At 39.0% G+C, this 24061-nt stretch overlaps 1 pseudogene; it reads right to left on the reverse strand.

Annotated features, from left to right (window-relative positions):
- Positions 1 to 8093: 8093 nt before the first annotated feature.
- Positions 8094 to 22213, reverse strand: LOC135098715 (uncharacterized; annotated as a pseudogene).
- Positions 22214 to 24061: the final 1848 nt, after the last annotated feature.

The raw sequence follows: 24061 nt of genomic DNA on the forward strand, positions 1-24061 counted from the left end.
CATGGGGAATACAAAGGAAGGTCAAATAGAGATAGATATGGGAAAATAACATCTTTATCTCTCTCTCTCTCTCTAATATATACCACCACCTCACTGCCACAACCACCACTGCCACCTACTCACCCAATCAGTCCCTGGTCCCAGCCTCGGATGACCTGACCTGGACCCCAGCGTGAAGGTCAGGGGTTGTCCTCGAGGGGTAACTGCTGTCGAATTCTGTGCCATCTTCCAGCTTTCCCTCTTCAGTTAGGTTAGGTTAGGTTAGGTTAGGTTATATTCTCTCTCTCTCTCTCTCTCTCTCTCTCTTCTTCACCCTCCCCTCTCTCTCTCTTCGTCATCTCCTCTTTCTTTCTCTCTCTCTCTCTCTCTCTTGGTTCATCGCCCCCCCCTCTCTCTCTCTCTCTTTTGGTTCATCCCCCTCTCTCTCTCTCTCTCTTGGTCATCTCCCTCTCTCTCTCTTCGTCATCCCTCTCTCTCTCTCTCTCTCTCTCTCTCTCTCTCTCTCTCTCTCTCTCTCTCTCTCTCTCTCTCTCTCTTCATCACCCCCCTCTCTCTTGGTCATCCCTTCTCTCTCTCTCTCTCTCTCTCTCTCTCTCTCTCTCTCTCTCTCTCTCTCTCTCTCACCGCATAGTGCATGTGAAGCAGGTCCCCTCATCTGCTCTTCAGTAAATAAACAAATAAACAAATAAATAAATAAACAAAAGACTGAAAACTTAAAAAAAAAATAATAAAAAAAATATATAATCAAATAAATACATACAAAAACAAACTTAACTACTATACAGCCAATAATATATAACAATTTAAATATATCAAACAAACAAATAAAAAAAAATCTTCTAAACCCCCTCCTCTTCCTCCTCCCCCCATATGAGGTCACAAGGTCAAGTCAGGTCACCAGGTCAACGGTTCCTGGCGGGTCGCGGGTCGTGATGTGACTAGTGAGTGGTGTGGGGAGTTCCCTGACTAGATAGTGGAAGGCGAGTGGCTATTCCGGGTGTTTTAAGGGGTGTTTTAAGGGTGTTTTAAGGGTTAAGGGAGTGTTTAAAGGGGTTTAGGGATGTTTAAAAGGGTTTAGAGACGTGTTTAAGGGTTCTAGAAGCGTTTTTTGGGCGTTTCAAGTTATTTTAGGGTGTTTTAAGAAGTTTTAGGGACATTAAGGGGTTTTAGGTACGTTTAAGGGACTTTTTGGCATTTAGGATTGTTGTTTAGTGGTAATTTAGGGTTGTTTGGGTTTGTTTTAACGCATTTTAAGTCTTTCTGAGGAGTTTTTAAGGTTTATTTGAAGTTTTTTAGAGATTTTTTAGGATTTTTTTAAGGGATTGTGGGAAATTCTTAGGGTTTTTTTTTGGTGAATTATGGGAAATTTTAGGGTTTTTTGGTGAATTATGGGAAATTTTGGGGTTTTCCCCCCCGTGAATTAAGGGAAATTTTAGGGTTTTTTTTTCTGAATCGTGGGAAATTTTAGGTTTTTGGTGAATTATGGGAAATTTTAGGGTTTTTTTTTTGGTGAATCGAGAAATTTTTAAGTTTTTTTGAATTACGGTAAATTTTAGGGAGTTTCTGATGAATCACAGGAACAAACAAACAAACAAACAACAACAAACAAACACAACAAACACAAAACACACAGCAACAAAACACCCTTCAAACACCCTTAACCACCCCAAAACACCCTAAAGCCCTTAATCTCAACATTTCCACACCCTGCCAGCTAACCGAACAGGACAAGACTAACTAACACAACACTACACACCTGCAGAACACACCTACACTTGATTAAACACATCTGGCCCCTCAGATAAGCTTCTACAAGACACACACACCTGCAGAGACACACACAGTTACACACCTGGCCCGTCAGATATGCCTTCTACGCACACAAACACACACACACCTGCCAAAAACACACTTACGCTTTACAGTGTGTGTGTGTGTGTGTGTGTGTGTTCGTGTCCCCATACAAGCCTATAACACACACACATTCACACACCTGAAAAACACCTGTGTAGTATTTGCATGTGTATTTCCTGTTTGTTTGTGTGTGTGTTTGTTATACAGGAAACTTCCTATAAATTCCTCTGTTTGTTTGTTTGTTTGTTTGTTTGTTTGTTTACACAACTTCCCATATACATACATACATACACACACACACACACACACACACGGTTTAAGTATTATCAAAAAACTTCTTATTTTACTAAGTAATTTCTGTTGTTTGCTTTGTTTTTGTTTTGTTTTTTGTGTACATCAATTATTTTGTGTTTTGAAAATTATGCGTGGTTTGTTTGTTTGTTTGTTTGTTTTCTAAGTTCAGGTGTATTTTTTCCACAATCTTTTTTTTTTATTATTAATTTTCTTCTTTTTCTCTCGACTTATTTTTTTCTATATTTTCGTTCGTTAGTTTTTCAAAATTGTTCACTCTTTTATTTTTTTCTTTCGTCTTTCAAAATTATTAATTCTTTTTTTATTTTCCTTCATTCAATCTTTCGTTATTCATTCTTTTTTTATTTTCCTTCATTCGTCTTTCAAAATTATTCCATTCTTTTTTATTTTTTCTTCATTCGTCTTTCAAAATTATTCATTCTTTTTTATTTTCCTTCATTCGTCTTTCAAAATTATTCACTTTTCTTATTTTCTTATTTTTCCTTCACTATTATTATTATTATTATTATTATTATTATTATTATTATTATTATTATTATTATGACTATTTTATGATTTTCAAGTCAATATATATTTTTTTTTCAAATGATTTCCTTCATAAAAATTTTCTGAACTGTTTAAATACGTCTATTTTTTCAGAATTATTCGTATTTCTTTTAATTTTTCCACTTATTTCTTGACATAATTTAAGCTTCTAAATTATTTGTGTTTCTATATTTTCTAAGTTATTTATCTGATCAAATTTCCATTTTTTTTATATCATCATTCAATTAATCCGTTTTCTTTTTTCTTTTTATTACTTAAAAAAATGGCTATAATTTACGTTTTCTTTAAAATTATGTGTATTTAAAATAATTGACCGTCTTTACTAAATCAGCCCATTTATTTATTTTTTCGTAATATTCAACATAACTAATAATAATAATAATAATAATAACAATAATAATAATAATAATAATAAATAATAATAATAATAATAATATTCACTAAATCACTAAGAAAAAAAAATAATAATAATATAATTCTCTTTCACTCCATCCCTATCTCACTTTACATTACTACAACACACTTAAATTACTTACTTAAAATTGTAGGTACTTAACAAGCTTTCTAAAAATGCCAAAACTTCTGCCGCTTTCAAATCTCTTTAATTTCTCTGTATCTCATTCATTATTGCTGTGTTTTTTTTTGTTTTTTTTGTAACCTTAAGATCGACGGAATTGCTTGTACAATAATCTCTACATATTTCTTTTCTTAAAAATGCTTTTCAATCTCGTAATATATATATATTTTTTGTATTGATCATATTTCTTCACTCATAAATCTAAAAAATCAAGGAATACATATAAACAAATAGAAAAATACCAAATAATAATAATAATAATAATAATAATAGTAATAATAATAATAATAATAATAATAATAATTCCTACCCAAAAACAAATTATCGTACATGTTCATTGTAAAAAGAATCGTACCCAAATCACAAACTATCGTACCCACATGTAATAATAATAATAATAATAATAATGATAATAATAATAATAATAATAATAATAATAATAATAATAATAATAATCGTACACAAAACACAAACAATCGTACATGTGCGTTTAAAAAGCAATCATACCCAAACACCAACTATTGTACACACACGTAAAAAAAATAAAATAAATAAATAAAAAATAAATAAAATAAATAAAATCGTACCCAAAACGTAAACTATCGTACACACACATTAAAAAAAAATAACAAACAAATAATAAAATAAATCGCATCTAAAAAACGTAAACTATCGTACACACATTAAAAAAAAATAAATAAATAAATAAAAAAATTAAAAAAATAAATAAAAAATAAAAATAAATCGTATCCCAAAACGTAAATTATCGCATACAAAAAAATAAAAAAATAAATAAACCACAAAACACCTTCCAATAACATCTAAAAAGTTGTTTTTTTTTCTGTTTTCTTTTTAAACTTTGAAATAAAAAAAAAAAAACACCCTTATTTAATTCCTCCTCCCCCCTACCACCCACCCTTACTAAACACTCTCTAACTTCCTAAACATTAACAGCTGATTTGACTGGCCAGTTCCATTTGTTTGTCGTTTGTGTGTCTTTGTGTTTGAATTCTCAGAGGGACTAGATGCGTCTTCAAGATTGACTAGATAAATATTATGACACACGCGCACACACACACACACACACACACACACACACACACACACACACACACACACACATATTAAAGAAATAATCGCTAGTCTCTTATCACCAAAACACACACACACACACACACACACATACACACACACACACACACACACACACACACACACACACACACACCAACACTTAAGTACACGTTTGTTAAGTAAATAATTACAGAAATATTTAAGTACCGGTTGAAATAATACTCGTTTTCTATGACTCTCTCTCTCTCTCTCTCTCTCTCTCTCTCTCTCTCTCTCTCTAAAGTAAAAAAAAATAAATGCGTTAGACGGAATGGAACGCACGCACGCACACACGCACACGCACGCACACACACACACACACACACACACACACACACACACACACACACACACACACACACACACACACACACAGCCTCGGAAATTATGCGATTAAATGCTGTCACAATAATAATAATAATAATAATAATAATAATAATAATAATAATAATAATAATAATAATAATAATAATAGGGACAATAATAATAGGAACAATAATACGAAAGAAGAAGAAGAAGAAGAAGAAGAAGAAGAAGAAGAAGAAGAAGAATGAAAATAATAATAACTTTCTCTCTCTCTCTCTATTTAAGGAAAAAGTACACACACACACACACACACACACACACACACACTTATACTTAATATATACACATCTCAATGGAAAGAGAGAGAGAGAGAGAGAGAGAGAGAGAGAGAGAGAGAGAGAGAGAGAGAGAGAGAGAGAGAGAGAGAGAGAGAGAGAGAGAGAGAGAGAGAGTGTGTGTGTGTGTGTGTGTGTGTGTGTGTGTGTGTGTGTGTGTGTGTGTGTGTGTGTGTGTGTGTGTGTGTGTGTGTGTGTGTGTGTGTTTGAACAAGTAAGGTGTGTGTGGATTAGGCTTCCTCGCTGTGACCTTCCTGTGACCTTTCTGTGACTAGATTGACCCCTCACTGAATGCTGTGGCCCTGGTGAGGTCACTTGCTGTGGTGTTTGTTTGTTTGTTTGTTTGTTTGTTTGGGGCTGTGGTTTTGTTTCTTCCTTTGAATTCTTTTTGGTGCTGGTGATGGTGGTGGTGGTGGTGGTGGTAGTAGTAGTAGTACACACACACTCACACAATCTCTCTCTCTCTCTCTCTCTCTCTCTCTCTCTCACACACACACACACACACACACACACACACACACACACACACACACACACACACAGATTCACCAGCTGCTCACAAATTGAGTCATTTCAGAATTATGGCAGTCTGAACATTGTAACAGATACATTTAGAGATTAACCAGACCCTTCACAAGCTGCCCAGAGCCTTCCACAGGTTAACCAGACCCTTCACAAGCTGCCCAGGGCCTTCTACAAGTTAACCAGACCCCTTCACAAGCTACCCAGGGCTTCCACAGGTTAACCAGACCCTTCACAAGCTACCCAGGGCTTCCACAGGTTAACCAGACCCTTTCCACAAGCTACCCAGGCCTTCAACAGGTAAACCAGAGCCATTACAAGCTATCTAGGGCTTCCATAGGATTACTTGAGACCTTCTCGCAAGCCCCATCCAGGCCTTCCACAGGTTAACCAGAGCCTTTCACAAGCCCACCAGGCCTTCCACAGGTTAACCAGAGCCTTTACAAGCCCACCAGGCCCTTCCACAGGTTAACCAGGGCCTTCAGAAGCTACCCAGGGCTCCCACAGGGGAGCCTTTACAAGCCCACCAGGCTTTCCACAGGTTAACCAAAGCCTTCACAAGCCCACCAGGCCTTCCACAGGTTATCCAGACCCTCTTCACAAGCTACCCAGGGCCTCTACAGGTTAACCAGAGCCTTCACAAGCTACCCAGGCCTTCCACAGGTTAACCAGACCCTTTACAAGACCACCAACCTTTCCACAGGTTAACCAGACCCTATACTAGCCCACCAGGCCTTCCACAGGTTAACCAGACCCTTTACAAGCTGCCCAGGCCTTCCACAGGTTAACCAGACCCTTTACAAGCTGCCCAGGGCCTCCACAGGTTATCCAGGAGCCTTCACAAGCTACCCAGGCCTTCCACAGGTTAACCAGACCTTTCATAAGCTGCCCAGGCCTTCCACAGGTTAACCAGACCCTTTACAAAGCCGCCCAGGCCTTCCACAGATTAAGCAGACCCTTCACAAGCTACCCAGGGCTTCCACAGGTTAACCAGACCCTTCACAAGCTACCCAGGGCTTCCACAGGCAAAACCAGAGCCATTACAAGCTATCTAGGGCTTCCACAGGTTAACCAGACCTTTCACAAGCTACCCAGGCCTTCCACAGGTTAACCAGACCCTTCACAAGCTACCCAGGCCTTCCACAGGTTAACCAGACCCTTTACAAGACCACCAACCTTCCACAGGTTAACCAGAGCCTTTACAAGCCCACCAGGCCTTCCACAGGTTAACCAGACCCTTCACAAGCTACCCAGGCCTTCCACAGGTTAACCAGGGCCTTTACAAGCCCACCAGGCCTTCCACAGGTTAACCAGAGCCTTTACAAGCCCACCAGGCCTTCCACAGGTTAACCAGGGCCTTCAGAAGCTACCCAGGGCTCCCACAGGGGAGCCTTTACAAGCCCACCATGCTTTCCACAGGTTAACCAAAGCCTTCACAAGCCCACCAGGCCTTCCACAGGTTATCCAGACCCTTCACAAGCTACCCAGGGCCTCCACAGGTTAACCAGAGCCTTCACAAGCTGCCCAGGCCTTCCACAGGTTAGCCAGACCCTTTTACAAGACCACCAACCTTTCCACAGGTTAACCAGACCTCTATACTAGCCCACCAGGCCTTCCACAGGTTAACTATACCCTTTACAAGCTACCCAGGGCTTCTACAGGTTAACAAGACTAAAAAGCTACCCAGGGCTTCCACAGGTTAACAAGACCCTTCAAAAGCTACCCAGGGCTTCTACAGGCTACTGTACACCCTTCAAAAGCTACCCAGGGCTTCCACAGGCTAACAAGACCCTTCAAAAGCTACCCAGGGCTTCTACAGGTTAACAAGACCCTTCAAAAGCTACCCAGGGCTTCTACAGGTTAACAAGACCCTTCAAAAGCTACCAGGGCTTCTACAGGTTAACAAGACCCTTCAAAGCTACCCAGGGCTTTACAGGTTAACAAGACCCTTCAAAAGCTACCCAGGGCTTCCACAGGTTAGCCAGGGCCTTCCCCAGAAAAGCTACCCAGGGCTTTCCACAGGTAAACCAGAGCCATTACAAGCTATCTAGGGCTTCCACAGGTTAAGCAGACCCTTCACAAGCTACCCAGGGACTTCCACAGGTTTAATCAGAGCCTTCACATGCTACCCAGGCCTTCCACAGGTTAAACCAGACCCTTCACAAGCTACCCAGGGGCTTCCACAGGTAAACCAGAGCCATTACAAGCTACCCAGGGCTTCCCACAGGTAAACCAGACCCTTTACAAGCCCACCAGGCCTTCCACACAGGTTAAGCAGACCCTTCACAAGCCTACTCAGGGCCTCCACAGGTTAACCAAAGCCTTCACAAGCTACCCAGGGCTTCTACAGATTAACCAGACCCCTTCACAAGCTACCCAGGGCTTCCACAGGTAAACCAGACCCTTCACAAGCTACCCAGGGCTTCCACAGGTTAACCAGAGTCTTCAGAAGCTCCCCAAGCATCACCACAATCTTTCCCAGAGTCACCACAATCTCCCCAGAGGCTCCACAATCTCCCCACAGAGTCACCAGAAGTCCCCCACAGACTCTACAATCCCCCCCAGGGCCTCTACAAGTTATCCCAGTGCACCTCCTTGCTTCTGGCCATATCTTTACCTAAAATAAAGCCAGGCATTAAATCAGATGGCATTTCTGTGTGATGTTCAATGTTACAACAAGAATTTATGGCCCATTTTGACACCTTGCCTTGCTGGTAATGTGACAATACCAGGGTCCCCTCGTCTGCGTCCCGGTGCACTGATGGTCCGTTGATGTCCACCCATGGATGGCCGAAGCAGCTGTTGGGGTGCAGAAGGTTAGTGGGGTGTTTTTCGGTGTTTTTTTGTTTGGTGTTTTTTTGGTGTTTTGGTGTGTTGTGGTGTGTTTTTGGGTGTTTTCTGGGTGTGTTTTATGAGTGTTTTGGTGTGTTTTGGTGTGTTTTTGGGTGTTTTGGTGTGTTATGGTATTTTTGGGTGTTTTGGTGTGTTTTTTGGGTGTTTTGGTGTGTTTTTGTGGGTGTTTTGGATGTGTTTTGGGGTGTTTTGGGGTGTTTTTTTTTTTTTTTTTTTTGCATAGTGATGATAAGCAACAGTACAGAAACACACAGACTCACACAGACAACACACAGCCACCAACACTACAACACACCTTGAGGACCCACACAGCATCACTCCAAACACAGCCACAGACTCACACAGCCAACACACAGCCACCAGCACTGCACAACACACCTTCACACACCCACACAGCATCACTTAAGCACAGCCACAGACTCACACAGCCAACACACAGCCACCAGCACTGCAACACACCTTCACACACACCCACACAGCATCACTCAAACACAGCCACAGACTCACACAGCCAACACACAGCCACCAGACACTGCAACACACCTTCACACACCCACACAGCATCACTCCAAACACAGCCACAGACTCACACAGACAAACACACAGCCACCAGCACTGCAACACACCTTCACACACCACACACAGCATCACTCAAACACAGCCACACAGACTCACACAGCCAACACACAGCCACCAGCAACCCAACACATCTTCACACACCCACACGAAGACCACAAACACACACACAGCATCACTCGGACACAGCCACAGACTCACCTATAGTACACAGCATGTAGTATAATGCCAGTGGAGTAGCTGATGGCACACAGGACAGCAGAAATTATGATGAAAGTGTCGTATTTGAAAGTGTCGTATGATGAAAGTATTTGTCGTCCAGCCAGCAGATCCCCAAGGCAAGCATCATCTAGGTTCTCGATGAAGGCTAGGACTAAAAACAACACCTGTGGGGGGGTAGGGGGTGAGATAGCAGCGATGGGGGGAAGGGAGGGAGAGAATGGAGAAAATTTGTGTTAGCTTAAGTCATTGAATACTGCTTCAATATCAAACCTAACACTGACTTAACCTAACTTAACGTAACTTAACGTAACTTAACCTAACCCAGCCTGACCCTAACCTCACTGCAGCCTCACCCCTTGTTATCACTACGGTTGAATGACGACGCGCCCTCTGCTTTTTGACAGCCGAGGGCCTCTCCCGACTCTGAAGTACATCCCAGCGTAGAAGCAATGGTGCCAAGGAAAACGTAGAAATATGGACGCAGTGTACACTTGAAAAAACACTGGCAACAGTAAAAGCCGGTGCCTGTGTACTGGCAACACTGAACTGCGGGTGAAAGAAAACGGGGTCTTTTAATGTGGTTGTTGGGTTTTTTTTTTTGGGGGTTTTTTATGGGTTTTTATGGGTGTTTTTTGGGTGTTTTGGTGTTTTAGTGTGTTTTTGGGGTGTTTATAGGTGTTTTTTGGTGTTTTGGGGTGTTTTTGGAGTATATTTGGAGTTTTTTTTGGTGTTTTTTGGTAATTCTTGGGTGTTTTTGGTGTGTTTTAGGGTGTTTAAAGATGTTTTTTGGGTGTTTTGGGCATGTTTTTTGGGTGTTTTTGGGGTGTTTTAGGGTGTTCTGGGGTGTTTTAGGTATTTTGGGAGAATGTCTTTTAGGTGTGTTGTGAATTATAGTGTTTGTTTCATAGTGTTTAGCTTGTGTGTGTCCTTGTGTCACCTGCCACACACACACACACACACACACACACACACACACACACACACACACACACACACACACACACTCACCTCTCCTCCAGCTTGAGTTTAAACACCAGCACCACCACAAAGTGTACACCCCAACACCACAAACACCTTCCACGTGTGTGCCAGGGTGAACACCGTACATGGCGATGTATGCGCGGGACACCACCTGCGGACACATTGTTATTATTATTATTACTATTATTATTATTATTATTATTATTATTATTATTACTACTACTATTATTATTATTATTATTATTGTTACTATTACTATTTGAAACTCATAATTATACCCTAAACACACACACACACACACACACACACAAACAAAAAATAAATTAATAAATAAATGAATAAATAAGTGAAAAAAAAATTTAAACCCCAAAATTTACTTATAAGATAAAAAACACCATCAAAATTCACAAGCAGATCAAAAAACACCCTTAAAATTCACAAGCAGATCAAAAAACACCTTTAAACACCCCAAAAAACACACCAAAACATCCTTAAACACACTAAACACCCCAAAAATAACCAAAAACACCCAAAAACACCCTTAAATATCCCAAAATAAATTTGCACACCCTTTAATACCCAAAAACACCCTTTATTAGCCAAAAACACCCTTAAATATCCCAAAAACACCCTTAAACACCCTTATATACCCAAAAACACCCAAAAACACCCTTAAATATCCCCCCAAAAACACCCAATAACATCCTTAAATACCCCCCCAAAAAAAAACAAAAACATAAATACCCCAAAAACACCCTTAAACACTCTCCCTTAAACACCCAAAAACACCCCAAAACACTCCAAAACACATTTTAAAACCAAAAAAAAACACTTTTCACAAACCCAAACACACTTAAAAACACAAGATACACAATTAAACCGGCCCTAAGAAACCGTACCTGGAAGAATATTGCGAACAGGAGGGGCCAGTGCATTTAAAATAGTCAGCCCTCCGAGTTTGGAGAACCTGTGGTAGGATGTGAAGGACCAGGTGAGGGACACAAGGGAGATGAGTGACAGAGAACACCCCGGTTTGGAGAGCTGTGTGTTGTGGCCCAGTGAGTGACAAAAGACAGGATGCTGCCCAGTGTCACGTCCTTAACCTGTTGTGGGAAAGTTGTGGTGTTAGTTGTGGTTGTAGGAGGAAGAGGAGGAGGAGGAGAAGGGTTGGGGATGATGGAGTGGTTGTCTTGGGTGTTTTTTTGTGTGTTTTTTTAAGGTGTTTTTTGGGTGTCTTGGGATGTTTTGGTGATGTTTTTGGGTGGTTTTGGGTGTTTTGTGGTGTTTTTGGGTGTTTTTAGAGTACTAATTAGTGCTTTTGTAGTTTTTGAGTGTTTTTGGGTATTTTTGGGTGTTTTTGGGGGTGTTTTTGGGTGTTTCAGTGTGTTTTTTTTTGGTGTTTTTGTGTGTTTTGGGATGTTTTTGGGTGTTTTAGAGGTGTTTTAAGATGTTTTTTTAGGGTGTTTCAGTTTTTGTTTTTTGGCCACTTTCAAACCAAAACACCCCCACACAACCCACAAACACCCACAAACACACACACAAACGCACCTGGTCCAACTCAGTGTAATGCGTCCCAACGATATACAGCTGCAGAATTAACTGAAAGGCCAGAGCTCGAGAGTGTGGCCTCCATGACGTTGGTGATTGCGACCCCTCATCTGCGCGAAGTATGCTTAAAGTCATAATATTTTCTGATCTCCATGTCCCTCATGTGGTGCCGGTAGGTCTTGGTAGGCCCGTGGGGGGGAAGCTTATTGTACGACTTTCGAGTCCACCTGTAAGAGTGCCTGCGTTAGTCCTGGGGGTGGGTCTGAGGAGATGTACAGTGCGCCTGGTATTGTTTTTGGGTGTTTTTTGGGTGTTTAATGGTGGTTTTTGGGTGTTTCTTGGGGTGTTTTTTGGTGTTAAATGATGGTTTTTGGGTGTTTTGGGGCATTTAAAGGTATTTTTTGGTGTTTTTTCACTAGGTTATGTTAATTTAAGGGGTAAACTAAATTAGAAAATGGGGTGTTTTGAGGTGTTTTGGTGTTTTTGGTGTGTTTTTGGGTATGTTTTTTGGGTGTTTTGGCTAGGTTAGTTAACTTAGGGATGGAGTGAAATAGAAAATGGGTGTTTCTTTGGGGGTGTTTTTACAAAGTGTTTTTGGGTATTTAAGGGGTATTTTTTGAATTTCTGGGCTAAGTTAAGTCAGGGGTGGGATGAAATAGAAAATGGGTGTTTTTGGAGTGTTTCTGGGTGTTTTTGGGGTGTTTGAAAGGGACTGAGTGTTTAAAAGGGTAAAGGAAAATGAATAAGTGTGTTTGGGTGTGTTTGGGGGGTGTTTTGGGTGTGTTTGGAAGTGTTTTTGGGGTGTTTTTGCGGTGTTTGAAGGAGACTGAGTGTTTGAAGGGTAAAGGAAAATGAATAAGTGTGTTTGGGTGTGTTTGGAGGTGTTTGGAGTGTGTTTGGAAGTGTTTTTGGGGTGTTTTTGGGGTGTTTGAAGGGGACTGAGTGTTTAAAGGGTAAAGGAAAATGAATAAGTGTGTTTGGGTGAGTTTTGGACTGTTTTGGGTGTTTATGGGGTGTTTTTGGGGTGTTTTTTGGTGTGTTTTGCGGTGTTTTGTGGTGTTTTGGAGGTAGAATAACAGTGTTTTTTGGGTGTTTTAGTGTGTGTGTGTGTGTGTGTGTGTGTGTGTGTGTGTGTGTGTGTGTGTGTGTGTGTGTGTGTGTGTGTGTGTGTGTGTGTGTGTGTGTGTGTGTGTGTGTGTGTGTGTGTCAACATCATACCCCAAAGATTTCAAAATACACACACACATACCCCCATGCACACAGAAAAATTAAATATATATACATCAAAAGTGTAATAATAATAATAATAATAATAATAATAATAATAATAATAATAATAATAATAATAATAATAATAATAATAGTAGAATATAACAAGCTACTATTGGGGATTTATTTAGTAGTAGTAGTAGTAGTAGTAGTAGTAGTAGTAGTAGTAGTTCTAGTTATAACAATACTAATATACTGAGAGAGAGAGAGAGAGAGAGAGAGAGAGAGAGAGAGAGAGAGAGAGAGAGAGAGAGAGAGAGAGAGAGAGAGAGAGAGAGAGAGAGAGAGAGAGAGAGAGAGAGAGAGAGAGAGAGAGAGAGAGAGAGAAATTAAGTAAAAAACAAACAACAACAACAACAACAACCTAACCTAACCTAACCAAACCCCCAACCATTTAAAAACGCCCCCAACCTGGACTTCAGACCCAACCCGACCCGACCTGGGATCCAACCTGATCTTGACCCCAGTGCACCTTGCGCTGTGAAGGGGGGAAGAGTGAGTTGCTGGGCTCAAGAGGCAACCCCCCCACTGGCGGGTTGTGCCCCTCTCTTTGTTATCAACCTGGGGGGGAGAGGGTGGTAGGGGGCAAGGGGGATAGGGGGCAAAGGGGTAGGGGGGGTGTATGTTAGCTTGGGTTAGGACAGGTTGGATTACAGGAATTATTACTGTTATTATTGTTATTTTTGTTATCATGGTGTGTGCGAGCGAGAGAGAGAGAGAGAGAGAGAGAGAGAGAGAGAGAGAGAGAGAGAGAGAGAGAGAGAGAGAGAGAGAGAGACAGAGAGATTTTAAGTAAGTTTTCTCAATATCTACCTTCCCTCCCTCCCTTCCTCTCTCCCTCCCTCCTTCTCCTCCTCTTTTAACTCACACACACACACACACACACACACACACACACACACACACACACACACACACAGAGCTCCCACAAAAAAAAAAATAAATAAATAAATAAAATAAACAAAACAAATAAATAAAAATAAAATAATTAAATAAATTAAAAAAAAAAAACACCTATCAACTTCAAACTAAAAAAAAAACCCTATCCACTTGGAAACTCCCACCCAAACACCCTTAAACACTAAAGAAACACCTTAAAATATACAAAACACCCCAGAAAAATATTCCAAAAACACCCAAGGAGAACACCCTTGAACACCCCAAAAACACACCAAACACCCCAAAAATATTGAAAAACACTCCAAAACAAACCAGCTTAAACACACCCAAAAACACCCCAAAAACACCCAAAAAGCACCCCACATACCCAAAAAACACCCCAAAACACCCCAAAACATCCAAAACACATTCCAAAACACCCCAAACACACCCAAGAAAGCTTTTCAAAAACAAAAACCAAAAACACCCCAAAACGCACACATTCACCCCAAAGCACCCCATAGACAGTACATACCCCAACCTCCTGCATCTGACGCACTGTGACTGCCTTCTATGTGCTTCATCTGCGCGTAAGTATTTTCGAGGTAACAACGCCATGACGCGGGGGCCAGGGGGGTAAGAGAAATATGAGCGTTTACAAGTCGATACACGCATAAAAACGAAGGTAGCAGTTTGAAAATGGGAAGGATATCTTGCTGCGTCACATGAATGTACAGATTCCAAGTGGACAACAGGGTAATTAGCAGCAGGATGAAGAAAACGCGGTGAGTAGGAAATTGATCTTGTCTGGGTTGGTTCTGTTAGGTTGGCGAGGAATCCTTCTGCTTCCTGGGAGAGAGAGAGGGAGAGAGAGGGAGAGAGATATATTGAGGGGGTTTTTAGAGAGATGGGTAAATGTGTGTGTGTGTGTGTGTGTGTAGGGTGGTTTTTTTGTGTTTTTTTGTGTTTTGGGGGTGTTTTTGTGTGTTTTGGATGTTTTAGGAGTGCTTTTTGGGGTACTTTTCAGTGTTTTTTGTGTGTTTTTCAGCTTTTTGTGTGTTTTTGAGTGTTAGTGGGGTATTTTTGAGTGTTTTTGTGGGTGTTTTGTGAGTTTTTGTAGGGTTTTGTGTGTTTTTGTGGGTTTTTGAGTGTCTTTTTTGTGTTTTTTGTGTGTTTTTGGACATCTTGGGATGTTTTATGAGATGTTTTGGGGTGACAAAATGTGTTTCTGGGTAATTTGGGTGTTTTGGGGTGTTACTGTTTGTATGTGGCTGTCTGGGTGTGTTAGTATGTGTTTCTTGGTGTTTCTGTGTGTGTTTTTGGATGGTAAAGTGTGTTTTTAAGTATCATTTGAGTGCATTTTTGAGTTTATTTCAGCCTTTAACATATATAGTTCAACAAACAAACACACACACGCACTCACCTCCTCCTCCTCGCCATCCACCAGCACCACCATCTCCTCCTCGGACAGGGAATGATTAGCACCTCGTCATGTTCCCTCGTCCCCACCACATCGGAGTCATTGATGCTCTCCTTCAGGTAATCTTGATGGTACTCCACCGCCAGCAGAATGCTCGGTGTACATCGTCTAGGTAGTAAAAAACCGACGGAAGCAGAAAACAAGAGAGAAAGAACCAAAAATTCCAGCAGTGGCGTTGTGCTCTCGCAGTCGACTCGTACATGGGCCTGCAGCTGGAAGCAGCGGGGCCTTCGAACTGGCCTCTGTCGTTCCCAGTTGCACGCGAAGACACGGATCTCCGCGCTAGGCTTGGTTGAGTGCAGGAGCTTCTCGCACTCCAGCACGCACACCACTGCGTTGTCGTACTGCCCCAAGTTGTTCCGTGTTCGTGTGTAAAATTGCAGGAGTGTTTCGCCGTTTGTCGCCCTTGCAATGCACTCTTGCGGACCAGGCTGTACTCGAGGAACCGCTGCACAATGTCGTACCTGTGGGATTGCTTTGGTTAGGTTAGGTTTGGTTTGGTTCAGTTTGGGGTGTTTTTTTGGTGTTTTTTTTTTTGGTGTTTTTTGTTAGAATCTAAAGTCTTTTTTGGGTTTAAAAGTGTTTCTGGGTGTTTTGAAGTGTTTTTTGCTGAGTTGAAAGCGCTTTTGGGTGTTTTGGGGTTTTAAAAGTGCGTTTTTTTTGTGTGTCTTTTGGGTGTTTTTGTTGAGTTGGTGTTTTTGTTTGGATGTGGAGTTTTAAAGATGTTTTTTTTTGTTGTTTTTGTTAAGTTAAAGTGTTTTGGGGTGTTTTTTTGGGGTTTTGAAGGCGTGTTTTTGGGTGTTTTTTGTTAAGTTGAAGTGTTTATGGTTATTTTTTAGGGTGTTTTAGGGAGTTTTGGTTAAATTAAAGTGTTTATGGGTGTTTTTGGGTTTTTTTGTGGTTTTAAAGTGTTTTTGTGTGTTTTTGTTAAGTTGAAGTGCTCATGGTTACTTTTTGGGGGTTTTAAAGGGTGTTTTTGGGTGTTGTTGAGTTTTTGTTAAGTTTTTAAAGTGTTTATGAGTGGTTTTTGTGGTTTTAAGGTATGTTTTGGGAGTTTTTTTGTTAAGATAAGTAGTGTTTATGGAGTGGTTTTTGTGGTTTTAAAGGTATGTTTTTGGGTGTTTTTGTTAAGATAAAGTGTTTATGAGTGGTTTTTGTGCAGTTTTAAAGGGTGTTTTTGGTGTTTTTGTTAAGATAAAGGTTTTTGGGGCGTGTTTTTTTTTGTGTGTGTTTTTGATATGTGCTTGTTTCATTATGTGTTGTTCTGTAGTGATCCTAATCTTCCTTCTCCTCCTCTTTGCTAAACCCTAAGCCCCCACCCTCCTCCCGTGTTTATGAAGTGTTTTTTGCTGAGTTGGAAACGTTTTTGGGTGTTTTGGGGTTAAAGTGCGTTTTTGTGTGTTTTTTGGGTGTTTTTGTTGAGTTGGTGTTTTTGTTTGGATGTGGAGTTTTAAAGATGTTTTTTTTTTGTTGTTTTTGTTAAGTTAAAGTGTTTTGGGGTGTTTTTTGGGGTTTTGAAGGGTGTTTTTGGGTGTTTTTGTTAAGTTGAAGTGTTTATGGTTATTTTTCAGGGTGTTTTAGGGAGTTTTGGTTAAATTAAAGTGTTTATGGGTGTTTTTGGGTTTTTTTGTGGTTTTAAAGTGTTTTTGTGTGTTTTTGTTAAGTTGAAGTGCTCATGGTTATTTTTTTGGGGGTTTTTTTAAAGGGTGTTTTTGGGTGTTGTTGGAGTTTTTGTTAGGATAAAGTGTTTATGAGTGATTTTTGTGGTTTTAACATCTTCTTCTTCTTCCTCCTCCTCCACCTCCTCCTCTTCCTCCTTCTGTACAAATTCTAAATCTCTTTCTCCTCCTGTTATAAGCTCTAAACCTCCACTCCTCCTCCTCCTCCTCCTCTTCCTGTACAAATTCTAAATCTCTTTCTCCTCCTCTTATAAGGTCAAGACCTCCACTCCTCCTCCCTCACTCACTCACTCACTCACTCACTCCCTCCTCCTCCTCCTCCCTCACCTGCTGGCATTGATGGCGTAGTAAACAGGCGTATAACCGATCTTATTGCAGCGGTTAATATCAACGTTCCCGCTCCTCCTCCAGCTAGGACGTCATCAGGAGCATATCAATTACCGTCACCGTCACATTTCCGTTCTTGGCCGCCATGTGCAGAGCTGACCCCCCGCGGTTGTCGACGAGGTTCAGACGTGTGCCAGCATTAATCAGCTGTTGAACACAGGCCAGCTGGTTGTTCCGGATCGCGACAAACAGCGGGGTTTCGCCTTGGTTGTTGCGTACGTCTGGTGATACCTTGAGGTTGTGAGGTTAGGTTAGTTTGGGTTGTGTAGGGGTAATAACACTCCAAAACATCCCAAAACACCCTTAAATATCCCTAAAACATACCAAAAACATCCCAAAACACCCTTAAATATCCCTAAAACATACCAAAAACATCCCAAAACACCCTCAAATATCCCCAAAACATACCAAAAACATCCCAAAACACCCTTAAATATCCCCAAAACATACCAAAAACATCCCAAAACACCCTTAAATATCACCAAAACATGCCAAAAACATCCCAAAACACCCTTAAATATCCCTAAAACATACCAAAAACATCCCAAAACAACCCTTAAATATCCCTAAAACATACCAAAAACATCCCAAAACACCCTTAAATATCCCAAAACATACCAAAAACATCCCAAAACACCCCTTAAATATCCCTAAAACATACCAAAACACCTTAAATATCCCTAAAATATACAAAACATCCCAAAACACCCTTAAATATCCCCAAAACATACCAAAAACATCCCAAAACACCCTTAAATATACCCAAAACATACCAAAAACACATCCCAAAACACCCTTAAATATCCCCAAAACATACCAAAAACATCCCCAAAACACCCTTAAATATCCCTAAAACATACCAAAACATCCCAAAACACCCTTAAATATCCCTAAAACATACCAAAACACCTTAAATATCCCTAAAATATACAAAACATCCCAAAACACCCTTAAATATCCCCAAAACATACCAAAAACATCCCAAAACACCCTTAAATATCCCTAAAACATATAAAACATACCAAAAACATCCCAAAACACCCTTAAATATCCTAAAAACATACCAAAAACATCCCAACACACCCTTAAATATCCCCAAAACATACCAAAAACATCCCAAACACCCTTAAATATCCCTAAAACATACCAAAAACATCCCAAAACACCCTTGAATATCCCTAAAACATACCAAAAACATCCCAAAACATCCTTAAATATCCCCAAAACATACCAAAAACATCCCAAAACACCCTTAAACACCCAAAAACAACCTTAAACACCCCAAAACACCCTTTAACACTCCAATAACATCCCAAAACACCCTTAAATATCCCCAAAACATACCAAAAACATCCCAAAACATCCTTACACACCCAAAAACAACCTTAAACACTCCAAAACACCCTTTAACACTCCAAAACACACCCCAAACACCGCAAAACACATTCAAAACACACCAAAACACTCCTAAAGCACCCTTAAACACCCAAAACTATCCGCAAACCACTGCAAACATCCAAAAAACACTTTTAACCATCCCCAAAACACCCAAAACTACCCCAAAAAACACTGCAAACACTCCAAAAACACCCAAAACCCCAAAAAACACACCAAATTTCCCTAAACATCCAAAAAACACCCCAAAAAAAAAACACACTAACCTCCGCAACACACCCCAAACACTACAAACACCCCCAAAAACACCCCAAAAAGCCCCTAAGCACACCTTCAGGGACAGAAGCCGATGCATCATGTTCGGGTAGCCTTGCTGGGCAGCCAGGTGGAGCAGGGTGAAGCCGTATCTGACCTGGCCGCGTCAAGAGAACACACGGCAGTTTCTTCAATGACCCGAACTATGCAGAGACCAACCTCCTCACGAGATATTATCCTCCAGTCCTTGTCTGTTGGGTTAGGTTAGGTTAGGTTAGGTTAGGTTACGTTAGATTGGGTTGGGTTAGGTTAGGTTAGGTTAGGTTAAGCTCAGGTTACGTTAGGTTAGGTTAGATTAGGTTAGGTTAGGTTAGGTTAAGGTAGGTTAGGTTAGGTTGGGTTAGGTTAGGTTAGGTTAAGTTACGTTATGTTAGATTGGGTTAGGTTAGGTTAGGTTAGGTTAGGTTAAGCTAAGGTTAGGTTTAGGTTAGGTTAGGGTTAAGCTAGGTTAGGTTAGGTTAGGTTAGGTTAGGGCCAGGTTAGGTTAAGCTAGGTTAGGTTAGGCTAGGTTAGGTTAGGTTAAGCTGAGGTTAGGTTAGGTTAGATTAGGTTAGGTTAGGTTAGGTTGGGTTAGGTTAGGTTAGGTTGGGTTAGGTTAGGTTAGGTTAGGTTAGATTGGGTTAGGTTGGGTTAGCGTTAGGTTAGGTTAGGTTAGATTGGGTTAGGTTAAGGTTAGGTTAGGTTAGGTTACGTTAGGTTAGGTTAGGTTAGGTTGGGTTACGTTAGGTTAGGTTAGGTTGGGTTAGGTTAGGTTAGATTAGGTTAGGGTTAGATTGGGTTAGGTTAGGTTAGGTTAAGCTAGATTAGGTTAGGGTTAGATTGGGTTAGGTTAGGTTAGGTTAGGGGGTGTCTCTCTCTCTCTCTCTCTCTCTCTCTCTCTCTCTCTCTCTCTCTCTCTCTCTCTGCTGCAATCACTATTACATGCTTTATGTATATTTAATACTATCAACATCATCATCATCACATCATTTAATCCCCTTGTTTATTCTTATAGAGACTGGACACCATGTGTTTCAAACAAAAAGATTGCCCTTCTTTGAGTGAGAGTAGGTTCAATTTTGGGATAACCTTCTCCTAAAAGAGGTTGTTGACCAAAGTTATAGAAATTCCCACCCTCAAGGTTGAATGCACCATGTAATACAATTCCATTGCATGGTTGCATCTCATAGTGTGTGGTGGGATCACTATATCCCTATACCAGGCATATTTAACACATGTATGCTAAACTTCTTTTTTTTTTTTTTCCACTTGTGAGGTCATTGCCTCCTTCACTCTAATCTTACAGCTAATAGATAAGGGTTAAAGGTGAAAAATGAGCAGATAAGTTCACACAGGGGAAAATCTGCTATTATACAAATCCTTGAATTATGAAGTCACAAATAAAAGAAGAGCAGATTATTGTTTTCACGATAGACATCACTTAAGTACTGTACATCATTTTTAAATTTTCTATGGAGGCATTTTTATTTATGTACTGGAAAATTATGACCATCAACAACTGTTTCTTGTATAATTATGCAATAATGTTGACAGATATTTTGTACATTTTTTTGTGTATGTGTCGTCATTTCCAGGTACCTGGAATATTGGTTATTAATGCTATGTTCATCTAAAACTAACGTGGGCTCCTTTCTTCTCTTTACACGCATGACATGCATGCACAGTAACCAATTGTACGTATACAATTAAATTATTCACTGCACTTGCATGATATGCTTGTCTTAATAGTGATACTATTGAACAATATGAAGTGTTACAGCCAAAAGATTTTCTCATTAGATAATATATATATATATATATATATATATATATATATATATATATATATATATATATATATATATATATATATATATATATATATATTTTTTTTTTTTTTTGCAATTTTCATTACTAAAGTAGTATAAAAAATAATTCAACTCTATGAATTTAGTGATAGATTTGCATTCTTGTTAGATCTGAGCAATTATCCTGCTTGTCGTATATCTAATACAAGTGCACTTGCTGTATTAGTTATATGTCTTTATTTTTCCTCAAGTACTGTTATAGTCCTAACACACTGCAAATAATATTCTTTTATATATGATAATCTGTTTTTTGTACAAGTCCTTTAAGTTTTAAAATGAGGTATCACATATTCATTCAGATACTGAAAAAGGTTGAGTACCTTAGTTAATGTTGCTTAATTTTTGTATAATTTGACTTTTTTGCAATATACAAAGTGGATGACATGCTTATGATGTATGCAGAGGAAATAATACCAAACAAATAAATTATGAAGTAGGTATATACAGTGTTAAATACTAATCATCACATTTTTATAGTATATCTATGGTCTGAATATATATATATATATATATATATATATATATATATATATATATATATATATATATATATATATATATATATATATATATATATGATTTGCATAAGTTATAAAGAAAATACATATTTTTCTGAGAGGGGTGTCAGTAAACAAACAAAATAGCTTAATGAAACCAATGGAATCATCATATCTGTCTACATCAAACAGACCCTCATAATGCTCCGTCCATTTATTAACTACAAGAAAAAAAAGAATCAGTTTCTTGCTCCATCTCTCATTGTTATTTTCCTATCTAATTCTCTTCATTGATTCTTCTTTTCAGCTACATCAATACTTCTTTGATTCCATCCCTTACGTTTTTTCTCTATCCTACTACCCATTCTTTTCATACAACAAACCTGTTTTTGCATATCCAATCACAATACATTTAAATAACAAAATATTACTATTCTTCTTCTACATACATTACCAAGACCTCACTCTTTCTCTGCATCCCATACACCTTTAAACTTTTCTCTTTTGTCAAATCCACTCACTTTCAAAACTTACCTGTCACACTCAACTAGCTTCCTCCCTCATACCTACTCACAGCATTCCTCTCCATCAAGGAGTGGTCAGGCTTACCTCCACCCTTCCCTCCCAAGAGTCCAATTCAAACAATCTTAGTATTATCTTCTGGATGCAACCACATGTCTTTTCATCACTGTTGACAACCTTTTCACTCTCTTGGTTCATTTAAGTATAACACTTATAAATATCTTTCTTTTTAAACAAACTATTTTCAGTTACCAAATTTTGCTCACTCCACAATTTCATCATTTTCTCTTTTTTTTTCCTACCAAGCATACCTTCTTGTATTGCATTCCAAACAATACCATTCAGATCTCCCAACAATAATGCATTTATATTCGCTCCAAAACTATGCAGATGGTCATTATGTCAGAGATTTCCCCTCATCATTTCTTACTACTAGGCCCATATGCACTCACAAGCACTCACACTTCTCATTTTTATTTTAACTTATATCAGTTTCAATTAAATCTCTTTGCAATCTCACACACCTTGTTACACATCTTTTTGCTCACCATGATAATAAAAAATATTAATATTAATTCTTTGTTGGATCACTGTTATGTTATGTTATGATGGAACCACTTTAGACATGGATGTATATACATATTACTTACTACCTTGGAGCATGTCTATGAAGGCTGATTCATTAACACTTATTAGATTTGTAAATTGATCCTTTTGTAGTGCAAACTTTCTTCCTTGCCTCTTTTCAACAGACTTTGTCTGTTTTCTTAGCTAAGGCCAGTAATTTCCTTTTCCCTATGGGAGTGTGATGAAAGTTTATGGCTGATTATTTCAGCTAACATGATGCAATACAGATGATCAAAATTGTAAGTGTTGTAGCAGTGCCAGCACAGCACACCACAAGTGCAGTACTATTTACAATTATTATGTAAACATCTATTAATTTATGCATGATGCTGATTTTGCCTTGCACTTTGCTAGATGCCAGCCGATAATTATCAGGAGATCTGATTTAACCTATATTACTTCCCAAGAAAATTTTGAAAAAAAAAAAAAAAAAAATTTGGTTGGTGAAGACCACTATGAGTAAATTAATAATTAAGGTTATATTTTGTATAGTCCCTGAAATACTCTGTTCACACATTAAACATGAAAAATAAACATCAAATCAAAGTTGAAAATGTAAACAATGTCTTAATACTGCATGATGATGAGTTCAATGAGCTTATGATAATACTGCATGATGATGAGTTCAATGAGCTTATGATTTTGTTCAATATATTTTTTGTTTTCATAAAGATAGTTATCTTGAAATATGACAGAATGCACACATGTGTAGGTGGTGTGAATGAATTCACTTTTTTCTAGTTAGAAATATGACAATTCAATAAAGTTTTTTCTTTTTTTTTTCTTCTTCACTATGTAAATCAGGGAACTAGCAGCTGCTTTATGACAATGTCCTGGCACATTCTTCACACCCAATCTAAGATTTCTTAGCTAAGTACCAAATTTCTCATATTGATCAGGCCCCTTTTCTCTAGACATGACTCCTTGTGATGTCTGGCTGTTTCCTAAGCTCAAGATGTTAGTGAAATTATCTCAATTTGAGAATTGATGAGGCATCACATGAAAGATGGTAGTGCACCTGGTAGCCATTCTGGAACAAGATTTCCAGAAATACTTCAAGTAATAGAAGGATTGATATGTTAGGTGCATCAGTCAAAAAAGGAAAACTTTGAGAATCATTAGAACAAGAACACAAAAAGGGAGCCACTTTTAACTGAAGTTCTAATAGTTTTTGAAGACTTCATAGATAATAGTCCTTGGAACTGAATATTAGGCAATTATTAGAATTATAATATTTATTCATAGTTTGATTTTGCAAAATGTTCTCTCTCACAGTGAATGATGTATCTCATATATAGTAAAATTCTAAGATTTTATGAAGGTCAAGACAGACTGAACACCAAGTAAATGAACCTTAATGTGAAAAAAAAAAAAAAAAAAAAATATATATATATATATATATATATATATATATATATA

Source organism: Scylla paramamosain, unplaced genomic scaffold (genome assembly GCF_035594125.1).
Source record: "Scylla paramamosain isolate STU-SP2022 unplaced genomic scaffold, ASM3559412v1 Contig76, whole genome shotgun sequence".
NCBI classification, from domain to species: Eukaryota; Metazoa; Arthropoda; class Malacostraca; order Decapoda; family Portunidae; genus Scylla; species Scylla paramamosain.